Below are 26,119 nucleotides of genomic sequence, written 5' to 3'. Positions count from 1 at the left end.
CAGCAGACCGGCGCAGGACCACGGCTCCCCGTTACCGTCGCGGACAGAGGGTATGGCTGTCTACCAGGGACATTCCACTGAAGGAGAGCTCCCGGAAGCTAGCACCTCGGTTTATCGGGCCTTACCTGATCTCCCGGGTCATCAACCCGTCGGTGGTCCGCCTCAAGCTACCAGGTTCTCTGCGCCGGGTTCATCCCTCCTTCCACGTCTCCCGGATCAAGCCTGTTCACCAGGATCCCCGCGTGCCCCCCGCCCCAGCCCCAGCCCCAGCCCCAGCCCCACCCCCCCCACGGCTCATCGATGGCACGCCCACCTACACTGTCAGACGTCTGCTCGAGGTGCGTCGCCGAGGGCGTGGTTTCCAGTACCTTGTTGACTGGGAGGGGTACGGTCCGGAGGAGAGGAGCTGGGTTCCCACTCGAGACATTCTGGACCCGTCCCTCATCCAGGACTTCCAACGCCGGCATCCCCTTGTGGAGACACCAGGAGGTGTCCGTCGGGGGGGGGGGGTACTGTCAGGAATCCTGCCTGATTCTCCTTGTGTTCCGTTTTAGTTTTGTTTATTTTTTATTTTTTTATTTATTGTCTAGTGTGTATTTATTTTTATTTTCAGTTTACTTGTTTTCGCTTGCGGTTGTGTTTTCTGTGTTCGTGTGCTTGGGTGTGCGTTTGTTATTATTTTTCCCCCTTAGGTTCCTGGTTCCTGTCCACGCCCACGCCCCGCCCCTGTTCCACCGGTTTCCGCATCTGCAATCAAGCCTCCACTTACCTTCCTCACCTGCATCCCATCTTCACTCATTGGCGTTGCTATTTAGTTTCTGTGTGCACCTTTTTTCTTTGCCAGATCGTGCCTCTGTTTTTGTCAGTGCCGTTCAAGCCTTATCTCTGTATCCTTGTGTATTCCCGGTTTTTGAACTTTGCTTGTTTTTCGACTACGTTTCTAGCCTGCCGACTTTGTTATTCTAGCTTCTGATTATTGACTTCCGCCTGTTTCCTTCGACCTAGTCTCTGCTCCTGATTCTGTGCCTTTGCCTGTTTGTGTTTGGATTTCTGGATTTTTGACCTGCGCCTGTATTCTGACTACGAGACTGTTGCTTATCCTGTACCCTGTGTCTGGAAATAAATCTCCACGTTTTTTCACTGGACATCTGGTCTGCTTTTGAGTCCTCCCCCAGACCCTGACAAAATTATACTAGCCGGCACTACCATGTTTGGAAATCCCTGGAGTAAGAACAGGAAATTCCCATTTTTTCACATGCAAGCACACACACACAAACGCACACATGCACACACCCATAAAATGCATTACGTTTGAAAAGAGGGTGGAGCATAGGGTGGAGACATTGTAAGCGGAGTTACAGGAAAATGAAACTTAAGATTAGTTTCCCTTTCCCCCTCTTGTTACCCAGTCAGTCTAAATATTAATAAAAAATATTTACTACAGACTGATCTCAAATATCAAAACATGATGAAAAGAAGAGTTTACTTTTTAGGTAGGAGTAATATTGTACACAAAAAAAAATCTGAGACTACTTTTTCATAAATTTTGTAAGTGATACACAGTACATTGTGAATCAGCATGCAGATTAAAGTTTGTTTTAACATCAGACAACTGCTTCCAGTTCCTTATGGCCTATGTCACATTGTAATTTGCACAGTAAGAACAGGAAATTCCCATTTGTTTCCCATGCATTCACACACGCACAAACGCACACACACATGGGCACACCCATAAAATGCATTACCTTTGAAAAGAGTATTTTTAGCATATGGTGTTATTAACATTAAGCGGAGTTACATGAAAATGAAACTTAAGATTAGTTTCTCTTTCTCCCTCCCTTTAATAAAAAAAATCTTTGCTACACACTGATCTCAAACTGCAAAACATGAAGAAAATAACAATTCACTTTTTAGGTAGGACTAAAATTGTACAAAAAATAAAAATATATCCTTATGGCCTATGTCACATTGTAATTTGCACATTGTAATCAACATAAGAAACTAGCAGAACAATAAACATGTATGACAGGGTTGCTGCTGTATCTGTGCATAGAAAAAAAAGAAATATCAAATATGGCTTTACATTGTGGCTTAAATAACTAACTTTCCAATTTCTTAAATCTTATAACCGTATTTCCCAGTTCTCCTGAAACTGATACAGACAAACAAGTCAATAAAACATAAAGACAACCCTCTTCCTCATTACGGGGGTGTGGTCTCACAGTTTATAAAACACAGACACCTAGGAAATTTGCCTCTGTTTAACTGGAACAAAATAACGTTAAAACTGCTTTCTACTGACATATCAGCAGAAGCCAACTTGCATTTTTCTCAAGGTGAGACTTATGCTTAATTGTATATGAATGTTTTGTAGGTCAAAATGTAAAGGAATCTTTTCTTTTTTTTTTGCATTTTTTGTATCTTTTAACACAAGGGTTTAGAAAATAGAGGCGTGTGTGTGTTTGTGTGTGCTACCTGGCTGAAAATATATATTTAACACCAGATTTTTAAAACAATTATACATGTCTCTTGAAATGTGTATTGAAATCTAGCATTGAGCTGTTACAAACACATTTGGTATGGTTTGTTTGGTGTGGTGATTTTGTTTTTTAAAGACAATGTGCTAATGTAAATGCAAATGCAAATTAAAACACAGTTACCCTGCAACAACTCTATTTAAGTAGTGGAGTATTGCAGGAATCAGTCTGCAGCATTATGTTTGCCTGAGTAGAGGATTGGTCTCGGTCTCGGCTGGTGGAGAGAGCACACGCACCTGGGTTGCGTTAACTAATCAGCCCAGGTGCTTGAAGGTGTGTTTCTCTCCACGGTTCGGGGCTGAGACCGGGAGCTCCCACCGAGAGCGCGCTTATGATTTTGATTTTATTTTGGTTCCACTTCTGTTTGTCTGAGCCAAAGAAAGTGAACCGCCACTGAAAAGTAGGAGGAGCTGGTTCGCTGGAAAGCAGGCTGGCTATGAGCAGGGAACTGATAGGTGTTGCTCTGTTTTACTTTATTTTGTGATTGTTATTTCAATTTGTTGTTTTAGATAATTGCTTTTGCCCAAAACTCGTGAGGGGGAAGGGTGAGGGGGTGTTTGTTTGATTTTGTGTTTGTGTGGGTGTGCTCTCTCTCTCTCCATGCGGTAAATTGTGTTTCCCGGAACTTCCGCATCTCCCTCCCACGGGTGTCACCGTCATTTTCACAGAATTAAAAAAAAATCTACTTAGTAATTTATAATATATCTATAATGTCCTGTTAAAAATTGACAATGTATATCACTTTTATATTGGGGCATGTACTAAAGATTTGAACTCACTCCAGTCATATTTCAGAAACCAAACTGTACCATGTGGGGAGAAGACGATTTTGAGCCTTCAACGGACCCTTGTCTGCGAAGCTTCTCAGAACCTAAAGATGGTCAGACATACATCATGTACCATGGAACATCTAAGGAGGCTGCTAAACAAATTATGGCCAATGGGTTTCGTCAGTCCAAATTTGGCATGTTTGGACGGGGTGTTTATGTCAGCCGTGACCTCCAGAAGGCCAGCCGGTACCCCTTGGAGCTCCCTGAGCATGAACGAGTCGTGCTGAAGCTCAAGGTTAGAGTTGGCAAAGTGAAGAAAATCGACTATCAAGGGCACCCCATGCAGAAGACCTGGCACACAGAACATGGTTATGACACGGCCTGGTGCCCTCCTAACTGTGGGATGGTGAAGAGCGGCCTTGAAGAAGACTGCGTCTGGGACCCTAAACGTGTCACAGTTATAAAAGCAATCTATCCAAAACCAAGTAGTGCTGGGTCAAGTGGATATGCTGAGTCAAGTGACACAAGTAGCGCTGAGTCAAGTTGGTGTGCCATTATGTGAAAACACACCACCAAAAAATACAGTTTTTGAACTGTAAACTGTATATTTTATTTAAAGGACACACATTTATTCGCATTTATTTTACTTTTTATTATTTTTAAAATGTCATCAAAAATCAAATTAATTTACAGAATTGATATGTAATATGTTGGTTGGAAAACCCAGGGTTTTTATTTGACAACACAATGAAAAAGCACCAAAATCATTTAGGGAAGAGACAACATTATCTGGAACAAATGACCTGCTCTTTTCTCTCACAAAACCATAAAATTATCTTTATTTAGCATGATGTTTGTGTTGCATTGACTAGCCATTGATTGTTCCTGTTATGATTTTGTATCATAATGACTGGTAATGCTCCATCAACCTACACAAATATTTCTCTTTAAGATTCCACTCAAGGCTCAATGTTCTGCCTGTTTTTGACATACTTTCAAATTCTAGTATCTTCAAGAGAATGTACTGTATAATAAAATATGCTGAACTATCACAAGTCTGTAAAAATAAATTTACTCTAGAATTATCATTTTGTCTGTTTTAGAATATGAATCAAGCAGATATCACATATGAATCAAGATATATCCTATATATCCTGGTTGTATACTATCTCCTCTATGTGACTTTGCAGTCAAAAAGGGCTGTGAACTAATCTTCAAGATTGCAAGAAAACAATACAAATATAATACTTAATCACTCCCCTGTCCTTCTACAAAACTAATATACACAAATGTCAAAGGGGGAAGATTCCCTATAATTCACTCTCAGTGCTCTCTACATGCATTCAGATTTTCCATATTACTTCCATACAAACATTAGAATAACATCACAGAGCCTCTCCATACAAATGAGAGTTAACCACACCTTTGCCAGTAAAAGTCTGGCCATAGGATTTAATTTTATCTGAAAGTTGTGAGGTACCCATGATGTCACACATCAAGGTCTGTTTTGCAATGATTATACAGTATGATGTAACCAGTACTGCAATGGAAAGTCCTACTTAAAAAAATAGTGCTTCTAATCTAATCATAGAAAGCACTGCAGACCTGCTTCTTCCATCCTCCCTTTTTAGTAGTGCTATCCCTCCTACACCCTAGTGGTACGGGCTCCGGTACCCACAGAATGGTAATTAAGCAAATATCCACAATTTATTTTAAAATGGGCCGCAAGCACGCTGAAAATGTGAGGTCGGTGCCTGCAGTAGACACCTTTCTGGCCAAAAACGCCACTTGTTCCCTTATTTTTTACTTCGTATCACATATCAAAATTCTGGATACCACTCCTCCCGCAGCTTTTCAGCAAAACTTACCAAGTTTGCCTAATAGTTCACCTTGCAAAAACAGCGCTGAAATATTTTTAGATGTTTACAATTTCACATCCAATGATTTCCCATTGATCAACACATTCAGAATGTGAAAACACACTTGCAGATGCAATCTACAGTCAGTCGCCGCTGCTGCCATAGGTTCAGACCATCTCTCTCTCTGTTTTGTGAGGCTTTTAATGGATAAATTATTTGTCAATAGGTGTGTGATGTTCACAGCAGTAATGTTAGCAACAGTAAAGTGCATTCAACCCAAACTTGTCATGGTTCCATATTCCGTTTGCTACTCGGCGTCGTGGTTTGTGCTAATCGACGCCTTTTCATGCTAATCGGCTACTCAGTATCCCTGTAGAGGAAACTGAGTGCTTATTCAGGGAACTGAGTATGGTAATCTTCAGAGCCGCCTGAGGGCCCTCCGACATTCCCTTTGATTGCTACTAATTGTTTACACCTGATTGAGAGAGCTTATATACGCTCATGTGAGATCTGTTCTTCGCTTTAATGTCTACTCGTGTTACACGAAAGCCGCTAACAGTGAAGAGCTCTCTTAGAGAAAAGTGTGGTAAGGAAAAAGGTATAGGATTTTGAATATAGCTTTTTGTTTTGACTAGTAGTAAGACTTTGGTCCTACTAGTCACTTAGCTTTATTCCTTATTTTTCCTTAATACGCCTTTTTTTGCCTTCCTCTTTACGAGGCGCCTTTTCTTTTTCTTTTCTCCAGACTGCACTGCAGTAAATTCTACTCACTCCTTGCACCTTAGATTGGTTCTCCTGCTGAGACATTTACTTTGTGTTGGGATATTCTCCCTAAGGAGTTGAGTCATTTCTTTTTGTTACCCCCTCCTTAAGTCTCTTACTGAGACCTAGTGGTTTCCACTTTGGTGGTTAACTTAATGATACCCCCTTTTGAATTCACTGTAGTTGCGTGTGGTCGTTAACACTTCCCCACCCTCACAAACTAATTCGTTTTCAGTCATAATTCCTGCAAGCTAATGCACATATTTCAATACTGAATATAATGTTAACTCTTAAGATATTGATGCTAAAACCATGTTAAAATTGAATCACTTCTCTTATTTGTTCAAAATGTGTGGTTTTGAGTGAAGGAAATGTGTTTTTGTGGTGTAGATTGTGTTCAAAGCATTGTCCAAAATGAACAATTTGGATTGGTTTGGGGACATCTTGGAAAAAACCCTTACAAAATTGCACTGCTTTTAGTTATCGACACAATTGTTTTTGCAGTGGTGGAATGGAGGTTGGGGTGAATTTTGTATCATTTTAACACAAGCTCATGTGAATTATGTGAAATAAACAGTGGAGTTGCATTTTATGTACATTTTGTGCATACCATGAATAATTATTCACGTATTTCCTAAATTTCTAGGACGTTATCTCTACATGGTGATACCAAATATGCTATAATGAAAGCTGTGAATCTGTGCTTGAGTAGAATGTGTGTTTTAATGAAAACATAAAATTGTGGAGTACACATCCAAATCAAGAAGAATATGCCTATACGAAGCTCTCCGTGTTGAAACAATTACAATCCCAACTTTTTCAAACTAGATATATATCTCTGTTGCTGAAGACACACACTGTCATGGTTCTGTCTTTTTGTTTCTCTTTTTCCTTTTTTGGGCCGCCAGATGGCGGTAGTTTTGTTCCTTTTCCCTATTTAATTGTTTTATTGGTTCCAATTATTCTATTATTGTTTTTCAGTTGTGTCTGGTTATCCCTTCCCTCTGTGGTCTGATTGTGCATTGTGCCCTCCTGTGTCTCGTTAGGGTCTAGTCTATTTAAGTCTTCTTCCCTGACTCGGGTGCTGGTTCCTTGTGTTTTCGCTTGTGTTTCCTTGTGTCTTGCATGAGCGTTTGCCCGTGTTTTCCCCGTGCCTGTTTTTGTCCACCTGTTTCTGCCCTGCCCGTTTAGCTTCTCTTTGGATTTTCTGTTTTCTGTTTTTTTAGTTTTTTTGTAATTAAAGTCTGTATTTCCGTTTTGGAGCTCTTGGGGTTTTCTTTACTCTGCATTTGGGTCCATTCCCTCGCCAAACCGTGATACATACTGTCACACATACAGTATGTTAAACTACAACTAATTATTTTGTTGGTCAGGTTTCATTTATATCAGTAAGCGCACAAAAGCAATTTATAAATGATTGCCCTAAATTGAAAGAAGCTAAAGTTTAAAGGTGATCTTTTTGTCTAGATATAAAATATAACAAAAAAAACAATCATTTCATTTGAAAAAGCCTGTGAACTGAAGACACACACACACATTAAATACATTACCTTTTAAAAGAGTATTGTTAGCATAGGGTGGAGACATTGTAAGCAGAGTTACAGGGAAATTAAATTTAAGATTAGTTTCCCTTTCCCCCTCTTGTTACCCAGTCAGACTACATTTTAATAAAAATCTTTGCTACTCACTGATCTCAAATATCAAAACATGAGTTTACGTTTTAGGTAGCAGTAATATTGTACTAAAAAAATCTACTTTTTCATAAATTTTGTAAGTGATGCAGTGCATTGTGAATCAGCATGTGGTTCCTTATGACCAATGTCACATAGTAATTTGCACATTGTAATCAACATAAGGAACTAGCAGAACAATAAAAATGTGTGACAGGGTTGCTGCTGTATCTGTGCATAAAAAAAGAAATATCAAATATGACTTTACATTGAGGCTTAAATAACTAACTTTCTACTTTCTTAAATCTTATAAATGTATTTCTCAGTTCTCCTGAAACTTACACAGAGAAACAAGTCAATAAAACATGCCTTGTGGTGGAAAGAGTGACGAGTGTTTAAAAAAGTTTGTTACAGGATTGTATTGCTTTCAAGTGTAGGCTATGTTTGATATTTTGGGATTTTTGTTCAAACAAAACCCCCGTATTATAAGTAAATTGAAAGGTGAAGAGGACACATCCGTGAGCACCGTGTTTATTCGGCTAATTCCACCTAATCAGCCAGATAAAACGTGAGTAATTTACGAGGTCTAATGGCTGTTTTATGCCCTCCGGTATCCCCTCTTTCTCAACCTCTCTCTCCCTCTTGGGCTGTCTCCTGCTCTGTGTGTGATATGTTTAGTTACTCTTTCTCCGCTGTTAACGATAGCTTTACCTGTGATAAGTGTAGGTTAAATGCTAGGCTGACGGAGAAGATTGCTGAATTGGAAACTCGCATCCGTACCTTACATGAAATTCGAGATAGTGAGAAGTTTAGAATCCTTCTCGACTTCGGATGCACCAGCTAGTCTGTCTACAGTTAGCATCCCGGCTGAGCCTTTGCAGCAAGGCGGGTGGATTACAGTTCGGGAACGCAGTCGAAAATTTAAGCCACCAGTGCTCCAACGTCCTATTCACGTTTCAAACAGGTTCTCCCCCCTCAGCAACACACCAGTTGTGAAACCTGTTGACAAAACTCTGGTAATTGGCGACTCTATTTTAAGAAACGTGAATTTAGCGACTCCAGCGACTATAGTAGGTACAATGCATTCCCGGGGCTAGAGCGACCGATATCGAGGTGAATTTAAAAGTGCTGGCTAAGGCTACACGTAAGTTTTCTAAAATTGTTATTCATGTCGGTGCTAACGATATTTGGTTGAAGCAATCGGAAATCACCAAAGATAATTTTAAATCGGTGTGTGAATTGGTGAAACATAGCCTATGTCTGGGTCAGTTATTTGCTCCTGGCCCCATTCCCATTCCCTCTCGACGTGGTGACGAAATCTACAGCAGATTGACATCACTAAATCGCTGGTTGTCTGTTTTGTGCCCTGTGAATGGTGTTGGCTTTATAGACCACTGGAATATTTTCTGTGGGAGGCCTGGTCTTTTGAAAACAGATGGTATTCACCCCTCATGGGAGGGTGCCGCTCTTATCTCTAGTAATTTATTTTAATTTTAATTTTAATATAGTCTTAGAAATTCCTGACACACCAGAACCAAGGCCAGGCAGCAGACCTACTGTCTTACACAGATTTCCGCTTGTTCCCAAAAACTGCTGCCCAGGTTACATGCTATTGAGATAGTGTCTGTCCCTCGACCAAAATTAAGCCTTGCTAAGAAGCCCATTAAGGGTGTTTGTATAGCTAATCTGCTATAAAGACCTTGTTATTCTACTAATAATGCGGCTGACCAAACTCAGCTAAAAACCCAGCTAAAAATCGGATTCATTAATATTAGATCACTAGCCCCTAAGGCAACTCTTGTAAATTAATTAATGATCACCAAGTTGAAATCTTATGTGTAACTTAAACTTGGCTTAAAACTAATGAATATATCGCCTTAAATGAATCCACCTCTCCTAGCTACAGCTATACTCACGTTCCCCGTCTGACGGGTCATGTCGGTGGTGTTATATAATTCAAATCTATAGGTGGTAGAGCCTTCTCCTATTGTGCTCCCCTCCTGTGGAACAAGTTGCCTGCCCATGTTCGGGGCACAGACACTATCACCTTATTTAAAGCTAGGCTCAAAACATATCTTTTTAGTCTCTCTTATATTTGAAGGGCACGAGTGGGTGGCGGGCATAGCTATAGAGTCTCTGGTGGACTGAGCGGCTAGTGCTGTCACTGGATCATCATTGGTAGTGCTTTGTTAAGCTGAACCGGTCATGGTCTGGTGATGACTATCTCAAGCCTGCCCTCATGGCTGCGTTGGCCCCTGCCTCTGTTTCCCTTAGTTATGCTGCCATAGCCTTATTCTGCTGGGGTTTTCTTTATTGCACGCAGGCACCTCTGTCTCTTCTGCTCTGCTTGCTAATCTACATTTTGAACCCCCTAACAAGGTTTTTTTTTTCTCGTTTACCTTGGCTCTGGCCACCTGCCCGGAGCTGTAGCCCAAGTTTGCTGAGCACCCACCCCCTGGCCCGGAGCTCCAGCCCTAGACCAACTAGACCAGCTGTGCACCCCCACCTCCTGCCACTATTGATTTTCCATAACAAACCGGTGCCTGCCCGCGGCAGATGGGTTCCCCCTCTGAGTCCGGTTCTGCTCAAGGTTTCTTCCAGTTATCAGTCAGGGAGTTTTTCCTTGCCACTGTAGCACCTAGGCTTACTCTCTGGGGGCCAGTTCTCTGTACAGCTGCTTCGTGACAAATCTCCTTTGTTAAAAGTGCTATATAAATAAAAATTGATTGATTGATTGATTGATTGATTGAAAGACAACCCTCTTCCTCATTATGGGGTATGCTCTCACAGTTTTTAAAACACAGACTCCTAGGAAATTTGTTCTCTGTTTACCTGGGTCAAAATGAGGATAAAACTGCTTTCTATTGACAGATCTGCAGCTAATTTGCATTTTTCTCAAGGTGAGATTTATGCTTTATTGTATATGCATGCTTTGTAGGTCAAAATGTAAAGGAACATTTTTTTACATTTTTTGTATTTTTTAACACAAGCAATTTCTGTCATGCTTACTCTAAATTTAAAGGAGCTACAACCTTTTGTTTTGACAAGAAATATAAAACAACATATTTCATTTGAAAATGCCTGCAAATGTACTTTGAAAGGTGCACCTCATTGAGACAGAACTGAAGAGATCTTGTGCTGGGTTTCTGAACACTGGGAAGCTTCAGGACCTGGAACATATTCAGTCTGTTGATCTGGAAGATACAGTGGGATACAGGGATACAGTGATAAAGTCTTATGAAGAGATGAGTGAACTATTAGTAAGATGGGGTTATTATATGCTGAAAAACACACATATACACATACATGTACACATAAATTATCTATATAAGGGCTGTCATTCATACACAGTTTACCCAATATGGATGTAAATACCCTCAAATTAAAGCTGACAGTCTGCATGTTGACATAATGTTCATTACTGGAGCACAGAGCCAAAACAACAAAAACTGTGTCACTGTCAAATACTTACACATTGTACTTGCACATATGTTTCTGTGTCACATTGGTCATTTAAAAATCTTTTCACAGGCCATTGCTTTGTAGTCAACATAAAAGATTGTCAGATAATTCCCCTCAGACTGCTCTCTTGGCATGTCCTTGTTTGTTTAACTTACAAGGATTGTAAAATGACGTTCACCTTAAATTATACTAGCCAACACTACCATGTTCGGAAATTCCTGCAATAAGGAAAGAGCATAGGGTTAGCATAGGGTGGAGACATTGTAAGCGGAGTTACAAGAAAATGAAACTTAAGATTAGTTTCCCTTTCCCCCTCTTGTTACCAAAGTTAGTCTAAATTGTAATAAAAATATTTGCTACAGACTGACTCAAATATCAAAACATGATGAAAAGAAGAGTTAACTTTTTAGTTAGGAGTAATATTGTACACAAAAAAAAGAGACTACTTTTTCATAAATTTTGTAGGTGATACAGTACATTGTGAATTAGCATGTGGATTAAAGTTTGTTTTAACATCAGACATCTGCTTCCAGTTCCTTATGGCCAATGTCACATTGTAATTTGCACATTGTAATAAACATAAGAAACTAGCAGAACAAGACAAATGTATGACAGGGTTGCTGCTGTATCTGTGCATAGAAAAAAAAAAAATCAAATATGGCTTTACGTTGAGGCTTAAATAACTAACTTTCCAATTTCTTAAATCTTATAACTGTATTTCTCAGTTCTCCTGAAACTTACACAGACAGAAAAGTCAATAAAACATAAAGACAACCCTCTTCCTCATTACGGGGGTGTGGTCTCACAGTTTATAAAACACAGACTCCTATGAAATTTGTTCTCTGTTTACCTGGGACAAAATAAGGTGAAAACTGCTTTCTATTGACAGATCCGCAAAAGTCAACTCTCTCTCTTTTCTCAAGGTGAGAATTATGCTTAATTGTATATGAATGTTCTGTAGGTTAAAATGTAAAGGAATCTTTTTTTTTTTTTTTTTACTTTTTTTTGTATCTTTTAACACAAGGGTTTAGAAAATAGAGGTGTGTGTGTGTGTGTTACCTGGCTGAAAATATATATAACACCAGATTTTAAAAACAATTATACATGTCTCTTTGTGTATTGAAATCTAGCATTGAGCTGTTGCAAACACATTTGGTATGGTTTGTTTGGTGTGGTGATTTTGTTTTTTAAAGACAATGTGCTAATGTAATAATAATAATAAATTTAATAATAATAATACATTTATTTAAAAAAAAAACATTTTCATGAACTTAAAGACGCTTTACAATAAGTGGTACATACATATATACATACATACAATGAAACATACAATTCAGAGACGAAAAAAAAAATTGGGGGGAAGACAAACATCAAGGGAAAGCTAGGGAAAAGAGGTGGGTTTTAAGGCGTGATTTGAAGGAGGTGAGTGAGTCAGAGGTACGGATGTCAGGGGGGAGGGCATTCCAGAGTTTGGGGGCGGCAACTGAGAAGGCGCCCCCAAAATAATGTAAATGCAAATGCAAATTAAAACACAGTTAACCTGCAACAACTCTATTTAAGTAGTGGAGTATTGCAGGAATCAGTCTGCAGCATTATGTTTGCCTGAGTAGAGGATTGGTCTTGGTCTCAGCTGGTGGAGAGAGCGCACGCACCTGGGTTGCGTTAACTAATCAGCCCAGGTGCTTGAAGGTGTGTTTCTCTCCACGGTTCGGGGCTGAGACCGGGAGCTCACACCGAGAGCGTGTTTATGATTTTGATTTTGTAGGACGGAGTGTAGCACAGTGGGTAAGGAACTGGACTTGTAACCGAAAGGTCGCAGGTTCGATTCCCGGGTAGGACACTGCCGTTGTACCCTTGAGCAAGGTACTTAACCGAAATTGCTTCAGTATATATCCAGCTGTATAAATGGATACAATGTAAAATGCTATGTAAAAAAAAAAAAAAAAGTTGTGTAAGTCGCTCTGGATAAGAGCGTCTGCTAAATGCCTGTAATGTAATGATTTTATTTTGGTTCCACTTTCGTTTATCTGAGCCAAAGAAAGTGAAACGCCACTGAAAAGTAGGAAGAGCTGGTTCGCTGGAAAGCAGGCTGGCTATGAGCAGGGAACTGATAGGTGTCACTCTGTTTTACTTTATTTTGTAATTGTTATTTCAATTTGTTGTTTTAGATATATGCTTTTGCCCGAAACTCGTGAGGGGGAAGGGTGAAGGGGTGTTTGTTTGATTTTGTGTTTGTGTGGGTGTGCCCTCTCTCTCTCCATGCGGTAAATTGTGTTTCCCGGAACTTCCGCATCTCCCTCCCAGGGGTGTCACCGTCATTTTCACAGAATTTTAAAAAAATCAACTTAGTAATTTATAATATATCTATAATGTCCTGTTAAAAATTGACAATGTATATCACTTTTATATTGGGGCATGTACTAAAGATTTGAACTCACTCCAGTCATATTTCAGAAACCCAACTCTACCATGTGGGCAGAAGAGGATTTTGAGCCTTCAACGAACCCATGTCTGCGGAGCTACACAGAACCCAGAGATGGTCAGACATACATCATGTACCATGGAACATCCAAAGAGGCTGCTGCACAAATTATGGCCACTGGGTTTCGTCAGTCCAATGTTGGCATGTTTGGACAGGGTGTTTATGTCAGCCGCGACCTTCAGAAGGCCAGCAGGTACCCCTTGGAGCTCCTTGAGCATGAACGAGTCGTGCTGAAGCTCAAGGTTAGAGTTGGCAAAGTGAAGAAAATCGACTATCAAGGGCACCCCATGCAGAAGACCTGGCACACAGTCCACGGTTATGACACGGCCTGGTGCCCTCCGAACTGCGGGATGGTGAAGAGCGGCCTTGAAGAAGACTGCGTCTGGGACCCTAAACGTATCACAGTTATAAAAGCAATCTATCCAAAATGAATTTGGGCTGGGTCAAATGGTGTGCCATTATGTGAAAACAAACCACCAAAAAAAAAAAAAAAGTTTTTGAAATGTAAACTGTATTTTTTATTTAAAGGACACACATTTGTTCCTTTTTATTTTACTATTTTTTAAATTTCCGACTGTACCCAGTTGATTGCACACATTTACATAACATACATTTGTGGGTTGCTGGAGATGTTTACCTCCTTTGAACTATTCAAATTTATTATTTTTAAAATGTCATCAAAAATCTAATTAATTAACAGAATTGATATGTAATATGTTGGTTGGAAAACCCAGGGTTTTTATTTGACAACACAATGAAAAAGGACCAAAATCATTTAGGGAAGAGACAACGGTATCTCAAACAAATGACCTGCTCTTTTAACTCATAAAACCATAAAATGATCTTTATTTAGCATGATGTTTGTGTTGCATTGACTAGCCAACACACTGATTTTTCTTGTTATGATTTTCTATCATAATGACCTTTATTACTGGTAATGCTCCGTCAAGGTACACAAATGTTCCTCTCAAGGCTCAATGTTATGTGTTTTTTCAACATACTTTCAAATAGTATCTTCAAGAGAATGTACTGTATAATAGACTATGCTGAACTATCACAAGTCTGTAAAAATACATTTATTCTAGAATTATTTTTTGTCGGTTTTAGAATCTGAATCAAGCACATGTATCACATGTATATCAAGATTCCCTTATATCTCAGTTGTATACAATATCCCCTGTGACTTTGCTGTCAGTAAGGGCTGAGAACTGATTTTCAAGATTCCAACAAAACAATAAAAATATAATACATAATCACTCCCCTGTCCTTCTACAAAACTAATATACACAAATGCCAAAGAGGGAAGATTCCCTATAATTCCCTCTCAGTGCTCTCTACATGCATTCGGATCTTTCATATTACCTCCCTACAGACACTAGAGCCTCTCAATTCAAATGAGATTTAACCACACCTTTGCCAGTCCGACCAAAGTATTTCATTTTAATAACATGAAACTAAAAGTTGTGAGTTACCCATGATGTCACACATCAATGTCTTTTTTGCAATGATTGTACATGATGTAACCAGCACTGCAAAGGAATTTTCTACCTGGAAAAATATAGTGCTTCTAATCATCTCATCATAGAAACCACTGCAGACTTGCTTATTCTGTCCTTCCTTTTTGTAGGCCTATCCATCCTTCCCCCTAGTGGTATGGGCACCAGTGCCCACAGGATGGTAATAATGCAAATATACACAATTTATTAAAAAAAATGGGCCACAAACATTCCGCAATATCGAAGTCAGTGCCTGCAACAGACTCCTTTCTGGCCAACATCTCCCTTATCAGCTCAGAGCAATAAATAGCAGTAAAATATAAGGAGCCTCCCCATCCCACAGTCACTTGTTACACAGTGATCCACATCATTGAACACATTTTTTTGTACTTTCTACAGTTACCCGGTCTTTTTTATTTTTGCATGAAACAATCGTATAACCTTTTAGCTTTCAGAAAAGTACCTCAGATCACCAAATAAATCATTCTGAAATAGTTTGTATGTCCATATGTAATGCACTTACATTGCATTCACTTTTGTTTGATATATGCAGTACAGTACTGGCAGAATAATGCTGAATGAATTAAACTAAACTATAACCATTCAAATGAGCGTTGGTGTCACTGGGGGCAGCCATTCCCAAGCAGGGCCGTTGCTAGGAATTCTGGGCCCCTGAAAGAATATTGGTACTGCCCCCTAACTTTTCATCGCCAAAGATTAATTTTACACAACTTTTTTTCTTAGATTTTTTATTATCATTTTTTCTTTATTTTTCTGTTCCTCTATGTTCTTGACAGTGCCTGACACAAAACACCCTATTCGTTTTCTTTTTTTCAGTTAACCACTCAACAAAGAGCTACTGGGTATTATTATGTAAAATAAAGGTTTCATTGTTCAATTTCATATTGCTTTTGTACACATGTATGGTTATGTTTTATGCAACAACTGATGAAGAATTAACCTACCTAGTCTTGGCATTAACATCAAAAAAAATCTAAATTGGCTTATCAATGCCATAGCTCTAGGCAAACAGCTTCACTTTATTGTTGTATGAGGAGGGCCAGCTGTAAGATTAGCCCCTGCTTAATGTTAACAAGACTCATGTCAACAGGCTAACATAGTAGTTTAGTTTTAGTGAACACTCATGTATGAATGGAAAAATGTGTCCTGCTGCTACTGGATTTGTCATCATGATGATTGTGCTAATGGTGAGTGAATGCACGCAGCCGAAAAGCCAGCGAGTTCTCATAACGACTTGCCATTGTGCTATAAAATGTATTTATAATTATGGCGGATCAGAGAAAAAAGGTTTTAAGCTGTGACTGAAGTATTTGAAGAGCTGGAAAAAGCAGATCTCGATTAGAGGCTTCATATTCAGTGAAGGTTGGCTCAAAGATGGGGTTGTAACCAAAGTTATGGCCCCACTGGAGGGCATTTAAGTTCACCAAAAAAAAAACAAGTTTAGTGTTCTCCTTATTATTTCTTCTTATTACACATCAACATTCTGTACACCAGTTCTCCTACAGCTTTTCAGCAAGACCTACCAAGTTTTGCTAGTAATTCACTTCATTTTTTGCTTTTTGCAAAAACAGCGTGGACATATTTTTTGAAGTTTACCATTTCACATCGGATAATTTCCCATTGAAAAACACATTCAGAATGTGAACAACACACTTGCAGATGCAAGCTACAATTGGTCGCTGCCGCTGCCATAAATGCAGACCTTCTCTCTCTCAAGGCTTCTAACGGATAAATTATGTCAATAGGTGGGTGATGCTCGCAGCAGTAATGTTAGCAATAGCAAAGTGTGTTCAACCTGACCTAATTAGTTTTCAGTTATAATTCCTGCCATCTTATGCACAAATTTCAATATTGAATATAATGTTAATTCTTGTAAGATATTGACACTTAAAACATGTTAGAATTGATTCTCTTCTCTTATCTGTTCAAAATTTGTGGTTTTCAGTGAAGAAAATGTGTTTTTGTGGCATAGATTATGTGTTCAAAGCATCACCCAAAATGAACAATTTGGAGAGATTTGGAGACTTGGAAAAACCCTTACAAAATTTCACTGCTTTTAGTTTTCTATACAATTGTTTTTGCAGTGGTGGAATATAGGTTAGGGTGGATTTTCTATAATCACTTTGACACAAGCTCATGTGAATTATGTGAAATAAACAGTGCAGTTGCATTTTATGTACATTTTGTGCATACCATGAATAATTCTTCACGTATTTCCTAAATTTCATACATAGTCTTGATACCACACATGCCCTTCAAATAATGCCGTAAGCTCTCTACTGTGTGTTGCCACAAAGCTGTAAGGTTTTGTTTAAGAGTAGTACACACAGGTGATATTTTTTACTAAATCTTTTATAAATGCTTCGGGAGAAATGGTTAACTACAGGAAACTGTGGTAATTGAAAAAGTTCCTGGTGCTTCTGAATGTCCCTTGAAACTGCATTGTAATTCTCAGAAGATACATCAAGCATGTCCTTGTAAAGTGAACCTTGTGACCCCAAATAGAATTATTTGAAATACTAATAGCTTTTGTACTGTATTTGAAGTTTGACATTTGAGTAACTAATGTTACAAAAAAGCTAAACTTTCAAAGTTTAGCTTTTGAGTAACATTTTGGCACATTCAAGTATCACTTTTTTCTATTTATTTATTTATTTTCCTGGTTCCATGGTTGTGTGTTTGATCCATTATTGCTTTTCTGGCTTTTTCCACCTTGTAATTTTTATCCTGTGGCACTAAAGTTAGGGTCCAATCCAACATATAGTCTGGGTAGAATTGTTGGTTGATTCTGCCAGTTTATGAACTAACCATCAACAAATTTCAGATCATTATACACACAAACACACACAGAGGGCTCGATAATGTTTGGGACAAAGGCATGTTTTCTTTGTTATTTGACTCTGTACATAATTTTAGATTTGTAATCAAGCAAGTGGATAAAGTGCAGATTCTCATACCCCTCAATTTCAGGGCACCGTAATGTTGTGGACAAATGGTTTCACAAGGGGGCTCTGATTAGTCAGGTGTGTTCAGTTGCTTTTTTATGCAAGTGTAAAAGGTCTTTTAGTATTTCGTTTTGATGCTAGACTTTTGATTGCCTTTGGAGTCTGCTATTAGCATTTACCAGCAAAAGGATCAGAGTTGTGGCTATGAAAGTCAAGGAAGTCATTATGGGGCTGAAAAATAGGGCTAAACCTTAGGCTCACTAAAATCAACAGTTTAGAACATTATTAAGAAGAAAGAGAGCACTGGTGAGCTCAGTAATTGCTAAGGGCCTGGTAGGCCAAAGAAGACCTCTACAGTTGGGGAGGCTATGCATAGGAAGTACTGTTATCCTCACATGGTGAGACCAAATATGCTTTAATAAAAGCTGAGAGTCTGCTTTAACAGAATGTGCATTGTTTGATTGAAAATCTAAAATTCTGTAGTACACATCCAAATAACCAAAGTACCTTTGTCCAAAACACTATGGAGCTCTCCATATTGAAACAATTGCATTACCAGCTTTTTCAAATGAAATATATATCTCTGTTGCTGAAGACTGTCACACATACAGTATTTTTATAAAATGACATTATTTTGTTGGTCAGGGCTCATTTATATCAGCAAGCACACAAAAGCGATTTCTAAATGCTTGCCCTAAATTGAAAGAAGCTAAAGTTTAAAGGTGATCTTTCTGCCTTGACATAAAATATAAAACAACATATTTCAAAAAAAAGAAAAAAGAAAAAGGCTGTGAATGTAGTTTGAAAGTTTCATCATTTGAGACACTGAACTGAAGACACACACACTCTCACACCCATAAAATACACTACCTTTAAAAACAGTTTTGTTAGCACAGGGTGGAGACATTGTAAGCGGAGTTAAAGGGAAATGAAACCTAAGATTAGTTTCGCTTTCTCCCTCTTGTTACCCAGTCAGACTATATTGTAATAAAAAAATCTTTGCTACACACTGATCTCAAATGTCAAAACATGATGAAAAGAAGAATTTACTTTTTAGGTAGGAGTAATATTGTACTAAAAAATAATCTGAGACTACTTTATCATAAATGTTGTAAGTGACACAGTACATTGTGAATCAGCATGTTAAAAATTAAAGTTAGACAGCTGCTTCCAGTTTCTTATGTCCTATGTCACATTGTAATCAACAAACTAGGAGAACAATGAAACTGTGTGACATGGTTGCTGCTGTATCTGTGGATAGAAAAAAATATCAAATATGACTTTCCAATTTCTTTAATCTTATATCTGGGGGTATGCTCTCTCAGTTTTTAAAACACAAACTCCTAGCAAATTTGTTCTCTGTTTACCTGGGACAAAATGAGGATAAAATTGTTTTCTATTGACAGATCTGCAGAAGCTAACTTGCATTTTTCTTAAGGTGAGATTTATGCTTTATTGTATATGCATGCTTTGTAGGTCAAAATGTAAAGGAACATTTTTTGTATCTTTTAACACAAGCAATTTCTATCATGCTTACTCTAAATTTAAAAAATCTAAATATAAAACAACATATTTCATTTGAAAATGCCTGCGAATGCTGTTTGAAATGTGCATCTCATTGAGAAACAGAACTGAAGAGATCTTGTGGTGGGTTTCTGAACACTGGGAAGCTTCAGGACCTGGAACATATTCAGTCTCTTGATCTGGAAGAAAGCTCTCTGGGATACAGTGATATAGTCTTATGAAGAGATGAGTGAACTATTTGTAAGATGGGGTTCTTATATGCTAAAAACACACATATACACATACGTATACACATAAATCATCTATGAAAAGTGCTGTCATTCATACAAAAAATGCCCAATATGGATGTAAATGCCCTCAAATTAAAGCTGACAGTCTGCACTTTGACCTCATGTTCATAGATGAAGCACAAAACAAACAAAACGATGTTACTGTAAAAAAATACTTACACATTGTACTTGCACATATTTTTCTTTGTCACACTGATCATTTAAAAATCTTTTCACAGGCCATTGCTTTGTAGTCAACATAAAAGATTGTGTCAGATAATTTCCCTCAGACTGCTCTCTTGGCATGTCCTTGTTATTTTTACTTATAAGGATTGTTAAATGATGTTCACCTTAAATTATACTAGTCGACGCTACCATTTTTGGAAATTCCTGCAGTAAGAACAGGAAATTCCCATTGTATTCACATGCAAGCGCACACACAAACGCACACAAACACACACCCATTAAATACATTACTCTTTTCAAAGGTAATGTATTTAATGGGTGTGTGCTTGTGTGTGTTTGTGTGTGCGCTTGCATGTGAAAAAAAAAAGGATATTTCCTGTTCTTACTGCAAGATTTTCCAAACATGGTAATGTCGGCTAGTATGGTCAGGTTTCATTTATATCAGCAAGTGCTGATATCACTGCAGGAATTACTGATATCACTGCTGTTCTTGCTGCAGAAATTTCCAAACATGGTAGTGTTGGCTAGTATGTTTTGATATTTGAGATCAGTGTGTAGCAATGATTTTTTATTAAAAAGTAAAATGTCTCACTGGGTAACAAGAGGGAGAAATGTAAAAAATTCATAAATATACAATTCATAAAATTTCACATTTAATAAAAAAAATTTTGCTACACACTGATCTCAAATATGAAAACGAGAAGAACAGAAAATTCCCATTCTTTTGCACACGAACGCACATGCGCACACAGCCATAAAATGCATTACCTTTGAAAAGAGTATTGTTAGCATAGGGTGGAGACATTGTAAGCGGAGTTACAGAAAAATTAAACTTAAGATTAGTTTCCTCTTGTTACCCAGTCAGACTACATTTTAATAAAAAATCTTTGGTACACACTGATCTCAAATATCAAAACATGATGAAACGAAGAGTTCACTTTTTACGTATGAGTAATATTGTACTAAAAAATATCTGAAACTACTTTTTCATAAATTTTATTTTAACATAGACAACTGCTTCCAGTTCCTTATGGCATATGTCATATTGTAATTTGCACATTGTAATAAACATAAGAAACTAGGAGAACAATAAAAATGTGTGGCAGGGTTGCTGCTGTATCTGTGCATAGAAAATAAAGAAATATAAAATATGACTTTACATTGAGCCTTAAATAACTAACTTTCCAATTTCTTAGATCTTATAACTTTATTTGTCAGTTCTCCTGAAACGTACACAGAGAAACGTGTCAATGAGACAAAGACAACCCTCTTTCTCATTACAGGGGTGTGGTCTCACAGTTTATAAAACACAGACGCCTTGAAAATTTGCTCTCTATAGACAGATCTGCAGAAACCAACTTGCATTTTTCACAAGGTGAGATTAATGCTTTATTGTATATGAATGTTTTGTAAGTATATGTATATTTATGTGTGTGTGTGTGTATGTGTGTGTGTGAGTGTGTGTGTGTGTCCTGTGATAGATTGACGGCTTGTCCAGGGTGTATTCCTGCCTCTTGCACAATGCACACTGGGTTAGTGGGTATAGATAATGGATGGATGGATGGATATATTTATATACACACACTCCTGGGCAAAAAAAAAAAAAAAAAAAAAAAAATGGGCCAAGCCCAAAATAGCAAAATAATAAGCTTTTAATGGTCTTAACAACAAATCATTGATAATTAGCAAGAATTAAACAAATGCACTCCTGAGACCTCCTGTGCCACCATTTGCTCATTTACTTTTGCTGCAGTGAGCTGTTTGGGGAAAAGCTAGAAACAGGGAAATTCACTTATACAGTAAACAAATTAACATAATGTCAAATAAAAAAGTCATGTTTTGTATTTGGTTGCATATCATTTGCATGCCATGACTTCCTGATGTCTGTGACCTATCAACATCATCAGAGTCTGGGTATCTTATTTTTAGGTTGTCCTACAAGCGATACAAAAACTCTATGCACTTGAATGGATCTCTATGTGAATTGGGGGGTGCAAATGATATGCAACCAAATACAAAACATGACTCATTTATTTGACATTATGTTAATTTGTCAACTGTATAAGTGAATGTTCCTGTTTCTAGCTTGCATGCAAATGATATGCAACCAAATACAAAACATGACTCTTTTATTTGACATTATGTTAATTTGTCAACTGTATAAGTGAATCTCCCTGTTTCTAGCTTTTTCCCAAACAGTTCACATTAGTAAACGAGCAAATGGTGGCACAAGAGGTTTCAGGAGTGCATTTGTTTAATTCTTGCTCATTTTCTGACCAATGATGTGTTGTTAAGACCATTGAAAGCTTAATATTTTGCCATTTTGGGTTTGGCCCATTTTTCTTTTTTTGCCCATGAGTATGTATATATATTATATATATATATATATATATATATATATATATATATATATATGTATACAGAATGTCTCTTAATACATTTAAATCTAGCATTGAGCTGTTGCAAGAACATTTGGTATGGTTTGTTTTGTATGATGATTTTGTTTTTTAAAGACAACGTGCTAATGTAAATGCAAATGCAAGTTTCAACTACAAATTAATATACAGTACCCTGCAATGACCGTATTTAACCAGTGGAGTATTGTAGGAATCAATCTGTGGCATTTGGTCTCGCTCACCCCGGGTGGTAGAGGGAGCACACGCACCTGGGTTGCATTAACCAATCAGTCCAGATGCTTAAAGGTGTGTTTCTCTCCACGGTTTGGTTCGCCGAGACCAGGAGCACGTCAATCATTTTCACTTAATTTTGGTTTCAGTTTTCTTTGTCTGAGCACGCAAGACAAAGAAAGTAGATGATTGTTTTTGCCTGGAACCCTTGAAGTGAAAAGGTGAAGGTATATTTGTTTGATTTTGTGTTTGTGTCTCTCTCTCTCTCTCCATGTGGTAAATTGTGTTTCCCAGAACTGCCGCGTCTCCCTCCCATGGGTGTCACAGTCAGTTTCACGGAATTATAAAAAGATTAAGTTCGAAATTTAGAACATATCTATAGTGTCCTGTTAATAATGGACAAGGTAAATGTTATTAAACTGTTATATTATGGCATGTACTAAAGAGTTTAACTCACTCCATCATATTTCAGAAACCCAACTGTACCATGTGGGCAGAAAAGGATTCTGGGCCTTCAGTGTTCCCATGTCTGCAAAGCTACGCAGAACCCAGAGATGGTCAGACATACATCATGTACCATGGAACATCTAAGGAGGCTGCTAAACAAATTATGGCCACTGGGTTTCGTCAGTCTGAAGATGGCATGTTAGGACGGGGTGTTTATGTCAGCCGTGACCTACAGAAGGCCAGCAGGTACCCCTTGAAGCTCCCTAAGCATGAACAAGTCATGCTGAAGCTCTGGGTTAAAGTTGGCAAAGTGAAGAAAATTGACTATCAAGGGCACCCCATGCAGAAGACCTGGCACACACTCTATGGTTATGACACGGCCTGGTGCCCTCCTAACTGTAGGATGGTGGAGAGCGGCCTTGAAGAAGACTGCGTCTGGGACCCTAACAGTATCACGGTTATAGAAGTAATCCATCCAGTAATTAAGTCCAGTTAGTGTGCTATTAGGTGAAAACAAAACACCAAAAAATGCAGTTTTTGAAATATAAATTGTATTTTTTATTTAAAGGACACAAATTTATTATACTCATTTTTAAATCTACGAATGTACCCTGTTGATTGCACACATGATTCCATTTACATAACATAGGTTTGTGGGTTGCTTGAGATGTTTACCTTCATGAGACCTAGGCCACACTGCTCTTTTGAACTATTCAAATGTATTATTTTAAAAATGTCATAAGAATTAAAATGAATTTACCAAAGTGCTATGTAATAATGGGTAGGTTAATGCTCCGTCAACCTAAACAAATGTTTCTCTTTAAGATTCCTCTCAAGGCTCAATGTTCTGTCTGTTTTCAACATACTTTCAAATTACAGTATCTTCAAGAGAATGTACTGTATAATAGAATATGCTGAACTATCACAAGTCCGTAAAAATTTATTTACTCTAGAATTATGTTGTCTGTTTTAGAATCTGAATCAAGCACATGTATCACACGTATATCAAGATTCCCATATCTTGTTTGTATACAATATCCTCTATGTGACTTTGCTGTGAGAAAGGGCTGAGAACTGATTTTCAAGATTCCAACAAAACAATAAAAATATAATACTTAATCACTCCCATGTCCTTTTACAGAACTAACATACACAAAATGCAAGGGGGAGGTTCCCTTTAATTCCACCTCAGTGCTCTCCTCATGCATTCAAATTTTCCATATTACTTCCATACAGACATTAGAACAACATCACAGAGCCTCTCCATTCAAATGAGAGTTAATCACACCTTTGTCAGTAAAAGTCTGGCCATAGGATTTCATTTTAATAACATGAAACTGAAAGTTGTAAGGTACCCATGATGTCACACATCAAGGTATTTTTTGCAATGATTGTACAGTATGATGCAACCAGCACTGCAATGGACGTTTCTTCCTGGAAACATATAGTGCTTCTAATCTAATCATACAAACCACTGCTGACTTGCTCTTCCCTTTTTCATAACCACAAAAATGGGCCACTAACCTGCCACAATATTGAGGTCAGCACCTGCAGCATACCACTTTCAGGCCAACAATTTTTATGTTTTAAATGTCCATATGTAATATACATACATTTCATTCACTTTTGGGGGGTTTTGTGTCATGAAGATTGTGCTATAAAATGTATTTATAATTATAGCGGTTCAAAGAAAAAAGGTTTTAAGTTGCGATAGAAATCTTTGAAGAGCCGGAAAAAGGAGATCTCAATTAGAGGCTTCATATTCATGTTTATACAGTGAAGGTTTGCTCAAAGATGGGGTCGTAGACGAAGTTATGGCCCCACTGGAGTGCATTTAATTTCACCAAAAAAGCGAGTTTAGTGTTTTCCTTAATATTTCTTCTTATTCCACATTAAAATTCTGTACACCACTTCTACAGCTTTTCAGCAAGATCTACCAAGTTAGGCTAGAGTTCAGCTAGTTGCTTGTGCTTTTTGTGAAAATAGTGCCGATATTTTTAAAAGATATTTACAATTTCACATTCGGTAATTTTCCATTGATTAACACGTTCGGAATGTGAACAACACACTTGCAGATACAAGCTACAGTCGGTCGCAGCTGCTGCCATAGGTGCGGATCTTCTCTCTTTCTTTTGCAAAGCTTCTGATAAATTATCTGTCAATAGGTGGGTGATGTTCACACCAGTAACGTCAGCAACAGCAAAGTGCATTCAACCCGGACTTAATATTAGTTTTTCAGTCATAATTCCTACCAGCTAATGCACACATTTCAATATTGAATATAATGTTAATTATTTTAAGATACTGATGCTAAAACCATGTTAAAATTGAATCTCTTCTCTTATTTGTTCAAAATATCTGGTTTTGAGTGAAGAAAATGTGTTTTTGTGGTGTAGATTATGTGTTCAGAGCATCGTCCAAAATGAACAATTTGAAGTGGTTTGGGGACATCTTGGAAAGAAACCTTAGAAAATTTCACTGCTTTTAGTTATCGACACAATTGTTTTTGCAGTGGTGGAATAGATGTTGTGGTGAAATTTGTATAATTATTTTGACCCTAACTCATGTGAATTATGTGAAATAAACAGTGCAGTTGCATTTTTATGTACAAATTGTGTATACCGTGAATAATTCTTCACGTATTTCCTAAATTTTGATACATAGTCTTGATGCCACACATGCCCTTCAAATAATGCCGTAAGTTCTCTACTGTGTGTTGCCGTAAAACTGTAAGGTTTTATTTAAGAGTAGTACACACAGGTAACATTTTTAAATTAATCTTTTATAAATACTTTGGGAGAAAGGGTTAACTACAGGAAACTGTGGTCATTGCAGAAGTTCCTGGTGCTTCTGAATGTCCATTGAAACTGCATTGTAATTCTCAGAAGAAACATCGAGCTCGTCCTTGTAAAGTGATCCTTGTGACCACAAATACCATTATTTGAAATACTAATAGCTTTTGTACTGTATTTGAAGTTTGACATTTGAGTAACTAATGTTACAAAAAAGCTAAACTTTCAAAGTTTAGCTTTTGAGTAACATTTTGGCACAGACAAGTATCA

General features: G+C 37.8%; 1 pseudogene; it reads left to right on the top strand.

Moving 5' to 3' along the window:
* Positions 1 to 2,351: 2,351 nt before the first annotated feature.
* Positions 2,352 to 26,119, top strand: part of LOC118229659 — a 34,536-nt pseudogene continuing 10,768 nt past the window's right edge.

Source organism: Anguilla anguilla, chromosome 6 (genome assembly GCF_013347855.1).
Source record: "Anguilla anguilla isolate fAngAng1 chromosome 6, fAngAng1.pri, whole genome shotgun sequence".
Classification (NCBI taxonomy): Eukaryota; Metazoa; Chordata; class Actinopteri; order Anguilliformes; family Anguillidae; genus Anguilla; species Anguilla anguilla.
This window is presented reverse-complemented; position numbering and strand designations above follow the sequence as displayed.